General features: G+C 40.1%; 1 non-coding gene across 1 annotated transcript; it reads left to right on the forward strand.

The window, feature by feature from the left end:
* Nucleotides 1-14,595: 14,595 nt before the first annotated feature.
* Nucleotides 14,596-14,678, forward strand: trnal-uaa. The gene has a single exon. It is a non-coding gene; the product is annotated as a tRNA-Leu (tRNA).
* The last annotated feature ends 367 nt before the right edge of the window (nucleotides 14,679-15,045 follow it).

A 15,045-nucleotide genomic window follows, 5' to 3' on the forward strand; every position in this document is an offset into this window, starting at 1 on the left:
CCCACCCATGGGGCGGCACTCCAATTGACCAATTGACTTTTTATCAATTTACTCTGAGTACCATCTCCTGGGACTACTGGGCATTGGTGTAAATGCGGAATTCTGGTGTCTGTCCCAGTGCCATGTAACATAAGCAATGATATTAAGTAGATAATCATTACTGAAGTTTAAGCAGCATTTTTGTCCCAATGTCTTTAAAATCCCTCTTTGTCCCCTACAAATCTTACTTTTCATTAAACATTTTCCCACATTTCAAGTTGCTTTAGTCAAACCTTTATTTTATGTGCCCTCATTTGATGTTTTCCTCCATTTTTTTCAGTCCTTGTAAAGATGTTAAATCTTGGTTGGACTGTATAGAATGGCCTATACATAGAAATGTTTCACTTCACCTTGATTTTTTATAATTTCTGAATTATTTGCTGCCTTCATATGCCGCTTTCCATAGCTCAAATAGCAACTAAGAAAAACACTGCTATTTTTTTTTATTACTTAGCCTTCTATTCAGTCTACCTGCTAAAAATATCCCAGTATCTCATTCAAGCCACTGCCTGGCTGCTAAGATAAATTAAGATAAGCAAGATAGTTGGTGAAATTCCAAACTGGAGAGCTGCTGAACAAAAAGTTAAATAAAAAAAAATGAAAATTTGAGATCAAAAACTTGTCTTAGACTATAATTGTCTACATAATACTGAAAGTTAAAGGAATACTGTCTTGGGAAAACATTTTTTACAAAAAGCTCCAGTTAATAGAGTTGCTTCAGCAGAATCCTGCATTGAAATCTTTTTTAAAAGAGCAAACAATTTTGAAATTTGACATGGGGCTAGCCATATTCTTAGTTGCGCAGGTGCCCTCAGTCATGTGACGTGCTCTGATAAACTTCAGTCACACTTTACTGCTGAGCTGCAAGTTGGAGTGATATTAGGCTGATGCCACACGTGGCGTTTTTACGCTGCGTATTTTCTCAGCCTAAAAACGCCGCACAAGCCACACAGCCCCTGACTATGGAGTTTTCCAGCCTAGTACTGGTGACGTAGCAAATCCCGTTTCCCATGGTGCTAATAGTGCGAAATAGTAAAAAACGCCACGTATTTCCGCTAGGTCTGTGTATACATAGGAATAGGTTGCTGTGCAAATAACGGCGTATTTCGGCAAGTGTGCTCTTGTGACCCTAATTCATGCCATCTGCATGTTTTATTTATGCTACAATCAGCTTGACAATCAACTCTCTCCTCAAAGACCTGTCTCATAAGCCTTTATGGCCTTTAATTGCAATTAATTTTCATTAATTACTTCCCAAAATAGTTTGTGCAGCTGGTGTACAATATCTAGAAATATTGATAAAGTGAGAAGATTTCCTGAAAGGTTTGCAAATGATTACATTCCCTGCAGTCCCCATATCAAATAAAATTAAAGGCATATAGACCTTAGTGTACCCCCTTCCCTTTACGTATCATTACAAACAATGGTATCCTTGGTTGCTATAGTATTAAACAGTGCAGCACTGCACCATTAAACATATGCACCGAATTTTTAAATCTTTGTTGCCCTTTAATGATCAAAATGAATGCTTTTTGAGATTCACCCTTGCAAAAAAAAAAAAAAAAAAAATACTATGCAAAGCAACTATGTATGGGGGAAGCAGAATGCAAATCCTCTGCAGTTTTTGTGTATGTTTTTAGTGGTCATGCAGGAAAGCATCACTTCTTTCTTCCATTGTAATCCCAAAGTTTGTAAGGGCACTATATCATCAAATATTCATGATCAGGTTTATTTAGTGCGGTTCCCTGGCAGAAACTTTATCAGCTGCACCTTAAGAAAATATAACAGTTCAGTGCTGTTCAACTGGTGGCCCATGATCTCTCCCCCCCCCCACTCCCCGTGTGCCCCAACCTGTCTGGCTGCTGTGACTGCTTACCTTTGAGTAAGCTTTAAATGATATTAGTACTGAGATTAACTGGCTCCTGCATTATTCATACCTCAGATTCAGGTGGTAAGCCCCTGTATTATTCACACCTGTAATGCCCTGTTTTGTTCACACCTCATATCTCTGTTGCCTGTGTGTGCCGTAGTCTGCCTGTTTTACCCTGTCTGTGTGTGCAGTACTCTGCCTGTGTGCCATACTCTGTTCCTAGATAACACAGAAGTTGGACAGCACTGTCCTATTTCATTTGAATAGTGCTTACTTATTATTCATGTTAGTTTGAAACTGATAAGTTCAGCCCTTTCAAAAGCATCCAGATGGGGGGGGGGGGGGGGGATACATAAGAACCCAGTAAGGAAATCCTTAGTTTATGTCCTCTAAGCATGTACACATGCAGCTCCTTTATTGGTAATTAATACCCTGGTATCCCGGCATACTTAGTGCACCTATAACTGCTGCCTTGCTTGCTTGCTGTAGCACTTTGAGCACTATATAAATGATACCCTTACCCTTACTCTTTTAAGCAAACCCATTTTTAACCTATCATAAAAAAAACAAAAAATGCTGACTTAACCCAACATCACCAAGTTAAAAAGAAGTGTAAAATTCTGGCATAAATGTAAAACACTTTACTCTGTTTGTCTGGAGGCTCCCAGTCGTTCCTATTCACTTATATACATGTGTAGTGGTGAACTTAAGCTTAAATGTAATAGTTTCTTATAACTAGCCAAACGCTCACCAAATTAGACTATAGGTCCGGGTGCTTATGCCCCGAACCTCTTACTCTGTAGATATTCAGTCTTCATGTTAGTGCAATTAATATACTACATACAGTTGTGAATGATTAGATATACACTCACCGCTTCCTCTCATTGGCCCGGGTGCAATGCCCCAGACCCGCAGCAAGGGAAAACACGACCTCAAATCAGGTGTAGAAACATCACCAGCATGCACTCAACGGACTGCAGGACAGCGGTTGTAATGCTTCAAAAAGCTTTATTCAAGGATCCACACGTATTCATAGGTACAAAAACATTCTGGCATAAATGTAAAGGCACATTAAAAAATGGAATAGGTTGCTAATATTGTCCCCGTCTTCCCTCCAAAATGACTGACAGCACAAGAAATAGCTATTCAGACCCAAAAGCCCCAGTACAGGTATGGGATCCCTTATTGTGATACCGGAAAGTTCCCAAACTATGGGAAGGCCATCTCCCTCAGAGTTTACATAAATTATTTATTTTTTCTCTGTAATAATAAAGAAAAGTACCTTGTTGTTAGTAGTCTGCATAAATCCATATTGGAGGCAAAACAATCTTATTGGGTTTATTTCATGTTTAAATGATTTGTAGCAAATTTAAGATATAATGATCCAAATTATGGAAATACACCTTATCTGGAAAACCCAAGATCCCAAGCATTTCAGATAACAGATCCTATACCTGTACTAGTGATGTAATATGCAGTTTAGCGATGTGCGAGTCAACTTAAACAGTACCCTAACCCAACCGCTCCCAGGCTGAAGCCTACCCAACCCAGCTAGTCCCCTTTATTTATAGCACTCGACCTGCCCTTCGATGGCATCACAAAAGGGGCCACTTCGCCCCTTCTATGATGCCATCGGAGGGCAGGTGGTATGCTATAAATAAAGAGGACTAGCTGGGTCAGGTAGGGTTGTTATGTTTTAGGTCACACTGCCGGAAACCAGCAGTGCAAGGTTGCGGGTAGGGAGAGCAGATGGAAAAGCTCAACTCTAACCCACCCGTAACCTGCAAATGTTGTGCCAAGGTTGCCCCACATTTTCCGACCTGCGAACAAACAGGCCCGCACATCACTAATCTCCAAGCATGCACATTCCTGTCCCATGTTTTAAAATACCATGGAGGTCCCTGTATTAAATATACATTCACATATATGTGCAAAACAGAGAATATATAAACATTGATGTGGTGACAGTATCTAGCAGTAGGAAGTCTAAAGCAACCGTGAAAACCTGTGAGCATAGTGGACATTCTTATTATTCCCACATTTGAATACATTGCCTATTATACAGTAAGTTATAGTTACACTTCACATGGCAGACTTTCTTACAGTGGTGCATAGTGTTTGCCCCTCTTTACTGTAATATAGTTTTTCTATATGTTGTACAGTGCACAAGCTGGGCTAGCGGAGTGCAAATAAACCTCCTACGTAGGGGATTTTATCAAATGTGTTTCCTTAACAAGAAAAAACACACTCAAACTTAGAAATCTTCCCAGAAATAGCTTGCACCTAGCTAATAGTGTTATCACACTACGCCCATTCTGCAAGCCTGAACCTGTGTGCAAAGTTAGAGGAATAAGGGGCAACTGGAACAAATACTGAAGTGGGGATTCCAAAAGGATTCCCAGCAGTTCAGCGTTTCCCCTATTTGTAAACATTTTACCGACTGTCATGAAAAGTATTTTTATAGATTGAAACTGCTTTAAGCAGTATCCCCCTCTCAACAATCTGTCTCTCTACATGCAGCTTTAAGTTGGTCATTTTGAAACACTGCTCCAATACAAAGTCTGGGCAAAGGAAGTACATGCCAATGTATTTGACTAGTCAATCAAAATCTGACTCCAAGTCCTGTATGTAGAGAGACAGATTGCTGAAAAGAATTCTATTCACATTCTATTCTGTGGAGTGATGCTCAGATCCCTTGATAGACTTTGTATTGGAACTGGTTGTCTTTCAAATTAACCAACTCCAACACAAAGCTGCATGTAGAGAGACAGAATGCTGAGAGGGGATTATTGCAGAGGAACTTGATTATTTCAGAAAAGGTACAGAATTTTTAACAAATTATAACAGATTATATAAAGAAATCAATAGTGTTGAGCTAATTTTTTCACCAGGCATGGATTCTCAGCTAAATTGTATTATAGTAGTTTATTGTTGTTATGTGTTTTAGCAACTAGGTGACACCTTGGAACAGGGAATGCCGTTTGGTAGAAGGTTCTAAAAGTAGGCATCCCTCAGTGTCAATCATGAGGGTATTGCCTTGTGAAGTCCATATAAGGAAATGAGTGGTTAGTCCAGTCCTCCTTGGCTGGTGAAATGGTGAATTTTTGAAGACAAGGACCTAAGGACCATTACCTCAGCTGAGAGCCTGGTTGTTAGGGCAGCTTTGGTTGAGCTCACCTTAGTTGGTAAGAGATAGGTGTAGGCCAGCTAGCTGAGCAGCTTAGGCTGCAATGAGGGGGAAGAAAGGTGTTATTACCTCAGATAGGGTTATTACTCCAGATATGTTTTATTGTCTAGGCCAGTAACATACAGGCCGGGTGGCAAGCCTAACCCCAGGATCTCTTGCAAGTTAGAGCGACAGTCTTAGGGGTTTATTTATCATTACCGGTGATTAGTGATGAGCAATTTTTTTCGTCAGGCATGGATTCACAGCGAATTTCTGCATTTCGCATTTGGCAAATTGTTTTGTGGAACTTTCGTGAAAATTTCCAGCGGCTAATTGGGCGTGGTCGCGTCAAATAAGCATGGGTGACAAAAAATAGAAGCGGGCGACAAAAAGAAACATGGAACAAAAACGTTTTGCAAATTTTATGGCAAAGCGAAATGAGACAGATTTGCTTATCACTAACGGTGATGTTGCCCAGGGAAATCAATCAGCAACTGGATTTCAACAGTTAGAAAACCAAAACAAAGCATCTGATTGGCTGGTCTGTTAATATTGTCTGTTCCAGAGTTTATCTGGAATTCCAGTTTATTCATCACTAAAGTATTCAACCAAAAATTCTTTCTATACTACATCAAAATTGCTCATGTTTGGTGGCTGTGGTAGGACAGACTTTAAAAAGAAAATTAAGAAATAATATGTATGAACACATTTTAGGTCCTGATATTATAAGCTTCAATGCAAAATAGATTCTGCTTGAAAAATCCAATTACCTTATATGAGGGAGTGATCAGAAACCTAGGTCTTCGGGTTGCAGTAGATCTGATTTGCTTAGATTTTAAATAGTAATGTGCTGTGCAAAAGATTTTTTCAGGAGAGGTCTGTACCTGGTCTAGTGCTTTTGAACTTATTCTTTAATGATCTTAAGACTTGAATTGTAAGTATAAATATATTTTTCACCCTCTGATTCAGGTTGATTCCAACCTCAATCAGAACTGATCTGGGGGCAAATTGGCTCTGTCAGTACTGCCCCCTAGCCATGTTGCTGATCTATCCTGATCACGCCCCTGTTCCTCCCCAGCCCACCCCCAATTACACTCTTTGCTCAGCTGCTTCATTGTGTTTTGGTTGATGTTTATATGCATTTCAGTGAAGCAGGTACGTAAGGATTTGGTGTAAATTACTGACAGAGTAAGGGGCTTAAATTAGGATACTTACAGAAATACAGGTAAATTAACATGTTTGCAGTAGGGTTGGGGAGAATGTCTAATTGCTTTCCTAAATGCTAGTGAAAGGGCAATCTGTAGGTTAACACAGCGTATTAACATTAACACTTTTATTTTGCTGTCCTAGATTATTGGAACTATGACCAACAGGCTGATATGGCAATGCTTTTCTATACTTACAACTCTTCTGAGAACTGTTTCCAAAAATGTCAGATAAAGGAAAGTCTTTTTGGCATTTTACTGCCATAGATTTGCCACATAAGTGAATAGAACACTATATTTATTCAGCAGAAAGCTTTACTATACCTGAGTAAAGAGCCCTAGAAGCTCCCTCCAATAGCAGCTGCCATTTTAGCTTGGTCCTGGTAGCTTCCTGAAGAGCATGTTCACAAAAAAGGATACCTTTCTGATAAAGCTTACTTAGTTTTTACTTTTCCTTCTCCTTTAAATACCCCTTAACAACCCCTATTTATTATAGGTAACAGCATTGCTTGCACAGAAGAAATCCAACACATTTTACTGAGTATGTTATAGTAAATGAAAATGCTGATGTAAGGCTATACATTAGAGCCATATATATACATATATATACATATATACATTAGAGCCACTTTCTGAGTATCTGATTGGTCCCACTGAGATACAAACAGTTATGTACATATGTGATGAAAAAAAAAAAGTTGCAAATCCTGACCCAGGAGGGAGTGGCACATAGAATATTCATCTTACATCATCTGTAATTGTAATGCACACTAAAACTAATTGTGTGTTTTTTCTGTATCAGTTCTTATCTTTAACTAGCATTATCACCCCTCCTGTAATAAAACAAGCACTCATTCCTCCTGATACCAAGCGACCTGGCTGATTTGCAAAAGGAAACTGTTACAGTTTGTCTTTCACAGATTTCAACAACAGACAAGTTTTGTGGTGTCAACAATTGCACCAAAGTGACAAGATCTGTTTTTTTCTCACCGCTGCACAAATCTCTAAATGGATGCCTTGCAGTGCGGACGTGAAATGCATGATCTGCTTCAGGCACTTGTTTTGGCAAGATGAGCAGAATAAAAGAAGAAGACGTTTCAAAGTTTGTGGCTGCAATGAGTTGAACAACATCACAAAAGTGTCACTTAGACTTGTCCATTTTAGAGGGGAATAGTGTAAGGCTCATGGGACACGGGATGCACCCTCTACCAGAGATTTTCAGCTTATGGAGTAGCACACGAATCTGTGACAACTAAGGGTGAAGTCACACAAAGCAAAGATCCACTTCCCTCAGCCATACATTTTCCATCAGGAGAGAAGTGGACCCGGAAGCCGTGGTGTAAGGTCGCGGCATGGGAGTGCAAGCAGAAGAGCTCAACCCGAACCCAACTGCCCGCCAAAATGTTTTGCAGAGGTTCGGCCTGAACCCACCCATGGATTATGGGCTGGTCTGCACATCACTACCGCCCGAAGCAGATTCTGTAGTTTTCAGTGCAGGCACACAAGCACCATATGAAAGCAGATCCACTTCCCTCAGCCTGATGGAAAAACACAGGGCTGAGAGAAGTGGATATACATGTTTCTCATCTGGGTCTGGCTGCTTCTCCGTTTTTAAATAAGCAAACTGAATGCCTTGCAGGGTTGGACTTGGGGGTGCAGGGCCCACCAGGGCTGCTGCCCCAGGATCCCCTCCAAAGAGGTCCCCGTTTTGGCCCCCACACACTCCCAGGGGTCTGAGTTCCAGAGGGGTGTCAGTGGTGAGGAAACACCGATTGAGAGCATGCTCTGACAACGAGCCAAAATGAGCCAAACAAGCATATCTTGCTCAATTCGCCATCTATGTGTCCTATATATATATAAGACTCCCCACTTGAGCAACTGTGCATAATCACCTGCTTCAGTGCAAATGCTTTTAAAGCGTTATTTCATGATCAAACTCACATAAGCAAAGTTCACCATGCTAGATACTATCCATAGTCACAAGCAGGTCTGGACTGGCAATCTGTGGATTCTGGCAAATGCCAGAGGGGTTGCCATAACAGTAAGATGCCATAGACAGTCACTATTTATTGGGCTAATTGGGGGCTGTTTGGGCCTCTGTGTTGTTGAAATGCCAGGGCCCATTTTTTATCCAAGTCCAGGCCTGGCCACAAATTCTGAAAATTAATGGAAATAAATACAAAGTCATAACTTACCAGTGTTCCAATGCAACCCAAAAAGAATCATGCCTTGGTAAGAGTGGGCAGGGCTTATAGTGCAGTTACCGTGAAATTAATAAGAGATTTAGCAATTTGTGGTTTACGCAAACATTTTCCAACTTTTGGAAAGGATACAATATCTTATAAAGGTATTAACCCTGGAAGTTCATTTTCCAGGCTCTTATTGGGCCACTGAGTGGAAGTCAGTATTGCGCTCGCATGCATGCATGGGGGAAAGTGACATTATGCACATGCGCAAAGTGCCAAATTATGCCACTTTAACCGCAGTTCACAACCAGGGGATTTTAAATTGCGCCGGGAGACTGGGCAGGGTGGGAATCAGGACACTCCCAACATTTTCGAGGGGTTTGGCACCTCTGTAAAGGTCTCTGAGAATTCAGTTTTTAAATTTGATGAATCCTAGATGTTTTATTGAAGATTTGATTTGATCAAATGCTTTATGTTCAGTCATACCGAATCCTTTAGTCACGTGATGTTAAAGCACAGATTATGTGGCAGCAATTATTTTTTTCAGATTTTGCTAATTTTGGAGGGGATTTTGCTCAAAACTGAATGTGCAAGGTAGGGTTAAAAGAAAACTTGCTATTGAAGTGAGTGTATTGCCAAGGATATAGTATTTGTTAAGATCCAAAACATATGGAATCAGGTGTATCCTAATCCATGTGAGAAACAATGAAGTGAGAAATCACTTTACAATATGGGCAAATTCCAAAATGTTTTGCAGGTGTTGATTGGGCTGAATATTAACTACTTTAAAAATCAACATAAAAATCCTTAAACTCATGTACATTTAAGGTTGAAGACACACTGAACTACTAGTTACTTGTTGTGGCTACTAAAATGCTGATTATTTACTGATAATTGTCTCTGCATGTGTTTTAGCAAAGGCAATTCTCAGCATTGTCTATGGCAGGGGATTTTCTGGCGTTATGTAGCCGCAAAAAAGTAGCTGGTACTAGTAGCTCCGTGTGTCTTCAGCCTAAAGCATGGGTTAGTTGAAAGCATCTATTTATTTACATAGTTACATAGTTACATAGTTACATAGGGTTGAAAAAAGACCTGTGTCCATCAAGTTCAACCCATCCAAGTAAACCCAGCACACCTAACCCACACCTACCAATCTATACTCACATACATAAACTATAAATACAACCACTAGTACTAACTGTAGATATTAGTATCACAATAGCCTTGGATATTCTGATTGATCAAGAACTCATCCAGGCCCCTCTTAAAGGCATTAACAGAATCTGCCATTACCACATCACTAGGAAGGGCATTCCATAACCTCACTGCCCTCACCGTGAAAAACCACCTACGCTGCTTCAAATGGAAGCTCCGTTCCTCTAATCTAAAGGGGTGACCTCTGGTGCGTTGATTGTTTTTATGGGAAAAAAGAACATCCCCCAACTGCCTATAATCCCCTCTAATGTACTTGTACAGAGTAATCATGTCCCCTCGCAAGCGCCTCTTTTCCAGAGAAAACAACCCCAACCTCGACAGTCTAACCTCATAGTTTAAATCTTCCATCCCCTTAACCAGTTTAGTTGCACGTCTCTGCACTCTCTCCAGCTCATTAATATCCTTCTTAAGGACTGGAGCCCAAAACTGCACTGCATACTCAAGGTGAGGCCTTACCAGGGACCTATAAAGGGGCAAAATTATGTTCTCATCCCTTGAGTCAATGCCCTTTTTTATACAAGACAGCACTTTATTTGCTTTAGTAGCCACAGAATGACACTGCCTGGAATTAGACAACTTGTTATCAACAAAAACCCCTAGATCCTTCTCCATTAAGGAAACCCCCAACACACTACCATTCAGTAGATAGTTTGCGTTTATATTATTTCTACCAAAGTGCATAACTTTGCACTTATCAACATTGAACCTCATTTTCCAGTTTGCTGCCCAGTTATCTAATTTTGTCAAATCGCTCTGCAAAGCGGCAGCATCCTGCATGGAACTTATAGTTTTGCACAATTTTGTGTCATCAGCAAAAATAGAAACAATACTGTCTATGCCCACCTCCAGGTCATTAATAAACAAGTTAAACAGCAAAGGCCCAAGGACTGACCCCTGCGGTACTCCACTAACCACACTGGTCCAATTAGAAAATGTTCCATTTACAACCACTCTTTGTACTCTATCCTTCAGCCAGTTCTCTATCCAATTACAAATATTATGTTCTAGGCCAATATTCCTTAATTTGATCATTAACCTTCTGTGAGGTACTGTATCAAACGCTTTAGCAAAGTCCAAGTAGATGACATCAACTGCCATTCCAGCATCAAGGTTCCTACTCACCTCCTCATAAAAGGCAACTAAATTAGTCTGGCAAGATCTGTTACGCATAAAACCATGCTGGCACAAACTAATAGTATTGTGAACTGCAATGTATTCAAGTACCCTATCCCTTATTACCCCTTCCAAAAGTTTTCCTACTACTGATGTCAGACTAACAGGCCTATAGTTTTCAGGCTGAGAACGGGATCCCTTTTTAAATAACGGCACCACATTAGCAATCCGCCAGTCTCTTGGCACCATGCCAGACCTCAATGAATCCTGAAAAATTAAGTGAAGAGGTTTGGCAATCACAGCGCTCAGCTCATTTAATACCCTGGGATGAATCCCATCCGGCCCTGGACCTTTGTTTACCTTTACATGTTCAAGTCTCTTTTGAATTTCCTCCCGAGTGACCCATGCGTCAGTAGCTAAATTACTAGAACTGGGCATATTACAAGGGAAGCCTTCATTATCTGGCTCCTCAGATGTATAGACAGATGAAAAATAAGAGTTCAAAATTTCAGCTTTTTCCCCGTTTTCATCAACCAACGTACCCCCCCGTGATAATAAAGTTCCCACCCCTTCTTGCTTCATTTTTTTACTATTCACATAATTAAAAAATAATTTTGGATTCTTTTTACTCCTAGCAGCAATATCCCTTTCCATCTCTATTTTAGCTTGCCTGATAGCTTTTTTGCATGCTTTATTTGCTTCCTTGTACCTGATGAAAGTTTCTGCTGTCCCAGCTAACTTGAATGCCCTAAAAGCACGTTTTTTCTTACCAACCTCGACAATAACACTTTTATTCAGCCATAAAGGTTTTGCTTTGCGATGCCTCTCCTTGCTTACTAGGGGGATATACTGTTGCGTATACCTACAAAGCAATGTTTTAAAGATGTTCCATTTTCCTTCTGTGTCTAACCCCATGAAAAGCCTTTCCCAGTTGACACATTGCAGAGATGCCCTTATACTGGCAAAGTCTGCACGTCTAAAATTGAGTGTTTTAGTTACTCCCTTATAGCGCTGTCTCTGCAGCATTATCTCAAAGGAGACCATGTTGTGATCACTGTTCCCCAAATGCTCACCCACACAAATGTTAGAGATAAGTTCATTATTATTAGAAATCACCAGGTCCAAAATAGCGTCATTCCTAGTGGGTTCTTGAACTGCCTGAAATAAAAAGTTGTCATTTAGCATATTTACAAACCTACTAGCTTTTTCTGACTTAGCCACCCCATTACTCCAGTCAATGTCCGGATAATTAAAGTCCCCCATAACAACAACTTGACCCAGTTTTGAAGCCTCCTCCATTTGCAACAATAGCTGGGCCTCATCCCCCTCATCTATACGGGGTGGTTTATAACATACACCAATGATCATTTTCTTTGTGACCTTCAGCCCTACTGAAATTTCTACCCAAAGAGATTCGACGTTTTCATTGGTAATGTCTTTATTACATGGCTTTAAGTCTGACTTTACGTAAAGACAAACCCCTCCACCCTTTTTAATCTCTCTGTCCCTCCTAAAAAGTGTATACCCATTTAAATTCACAGCCCAGTCGCATTTATCATCCCACCAGGTCTCAGTGATACCTATTAAATCATAATTTTCAATACATGCAATAGCTTGCAGCTCCCCTAATTTACCCGACAAGCTACGCGCATTAGCCAGCATGCAGCGGAGATTATTACTTCTCCCTCTGATGTTTACATTAGCTAAGGGAGAATTAGAGCTAAGGCAATTACAATTTAAACAATGTTAAATATTCAAATTAGGGCTTGGTATCAAGTTGGACACTGAGTGTACCCAACCAGAATGGCCGAGTAGTTAAGGCGTTGGGCTTAAGATCCGATTGATGTATATCCGCATGGGTTCAAACCCCACTCCTGGAAAGGGTTTTAACATCTCATATATAAAGGCCCCCTTGGACCGATTCGGCAGCTAATCGGCCCGTGTATGGGCACTTCCGACGGGCCTGCCTGACCGATATCTGGCATAAAATCGGCCAGATCTCGATAGGGCAGGTTAGTAAGTCTAGTCGGAATGGGGACTGCATCGGGCCATCATTATAATTCGATTGTTTGGCCCCAGGGCCAATATTATTTCATATACAGGTATAGGACCCGTTATCCAGAATGCTCGGGACCAAGGGTATTCCGGATAAGGGGTCTTTCCGTAATTTGGATCTCTATAAATTAAGTCTACTAAAGAATCAATAACACATTAATTAAACCCTATGGGATTGTTTTGCATCCAATAAGGATTATTTATATCTTAGTTGGGATCAATTACAAGGTACTGTTTTATTATTACAGAGAAAAAGGAAATCAGTTTTAAAATTCAGAATTATTTGATTAAAATGGAGTCTATAGGAGACGGGCATTCCGTAATTCGGAGCTTTCTGGATAACGGGTTTCCGGATAAGGGATCCCATACCTGTACAAACTCACATAAGCAAAGTTCACCATGCTAGATCCAATGTTAAATATGAAGTGAGAAATCACTTTGGAATATGGGCAAATTCCAAAATGTTTTTCTGGTGTTGATTGGGCTGAATACTAATTAATGAAACAAACTCTTGCCAATTTAAAGCGCTGGATAGTTGCAAGAAAGTATTTGTTTTCAAATGTCGCACACTTTGAAACACTGAGCTCAATGAAGTATAGTCAATGTAGGACTTGGGATTTAATTTGGCTGGCTGCACCACAATGATTGCATGGTTAAGGTGCGGTCTCAAGATCTAATGGATGTGGGTTCAAACCCACCTCCTGGTGAGAGTTTTAGAGTCTCATATATAAGACTTCCCAGTTGGAAAACTGTTCATAATCACCTGTTTCAGTGCAAATGCTTTTTAAGTGTTATTTCATCAACAAACTCACATAAGCAAAGTTTACCATGCTATATACCAGGGGTCCCCAACCTTTCTTACTCATGAGCCACAGTCAAATGTAAAAAGACTTGGAGAGCAACACAAGCACCATAAAAGTTCATGGAGGTGCCAAATAAGGGCTGTGATTGGCTATTAGGCAGCCTCTATGCACACTATGCAACCTGAGCCACTGGTTGGGGATCACTGCTATATACTATCCATAGTTAAGGTGCTTTTTATAATACACCACAAACTCTTCAGCCACAAGTGTTGAATATTAAAGGAGGTTATTTTTACCTTTCCTTCTCCTTTAAGGTAAATTAATACAGATTCATAGCTTACCAACTTTCCAATGCAACTTTAGATTTAATGTCCCCAAAAAAACCAATTCTTGGTAAGAATGTGCAGGGCTTATAATGCAGTTACTGTGAAACTGATAAGAGATTTATCGAAACATTTTCCAACTGTAGATTTTCAAATTTTGTAAAGGATGCAATATCTTTGAATGATCTTGTTGACAATTCAGTTTTTAAATTGGAATCCCAGATCTTTTACTGAAGATTTGATTTGATTGAATGCTTTGTGTTCAATCATACAGAACCCTTAAAGTCATGTGATCTTAAGGCACAAGATAGGGTTGAGAAGAAACTTGCTATTGAAATGAGTGTTGCTGTTGAAATGAATGTAGTATTTATTAAGATCCAAAACATATGGAATCAGGTGTAGCCTAATCCATGTGAAAAACAATGAAGTGAGAAATAACTTTGGAAGATGGACAAATTCCAAAATGTTTTGTAGGTGTTGATTGGGCTAAAGATTAATTACTGGAACAAATCATCATATGAATCTTAAAACTCATTTAAATCTATTTATTTACAATGTTTTGCTCAATGTTAAATACTCAAATCAGGGCTTGCTATGCAGATGAATACTAGCTGTACCCAACCAGGATGGCCGAGTGGTTAAGGCGTTGGACTTAAGATCCAATGGATATATGTCCGCGTGGGTTCGAACCCCACTCCTGGTAAAGGTTTTAAAGTCTCATGTATAAGATTCCCCGCTCAGGCAATTGTTCATAATCAAGTGTTATTTCATGAACAAGCTCACATACACAAAGTTCACCATGCTAGATACTGTCCAAAGTTATTGTGCTTTTTATAATACACTGCAAATTCATCAGGCCAGGATGGCAATCTGTGGGTTCTGGCAAATACCAGAGGGGCTGCTGTAAGATGTAATAGACATTCACTATTTATTGGGCTGGTGGGGGCTGTTTGGACCTCTGTGTACTTGAAATACCAGGGCCTCTTTCAAATCCCAGTCCAGGCTTGATCATAATGCAGTATGCAGTGCAGTTTTGGGCTCCAGTCCTTAAGAAGGATATTAATGAGCTG

The sequence above is a fragment of the Xenopus tropicalis genome, chromosome 8 (genome assembly GCF_000004195.4).
Source record: "Xenopus tropicalis strain Nigerian chromosome 8, UCB_Xtro_10.0, whole genome shotgun sequence".
In the NCBI taxonomy this organism is placed as follows: Eukaryota; Metazoa; Chordata; class Amphibia; order Anura; family Pipidae; genus Xenopus; species Xenopus tropicalis.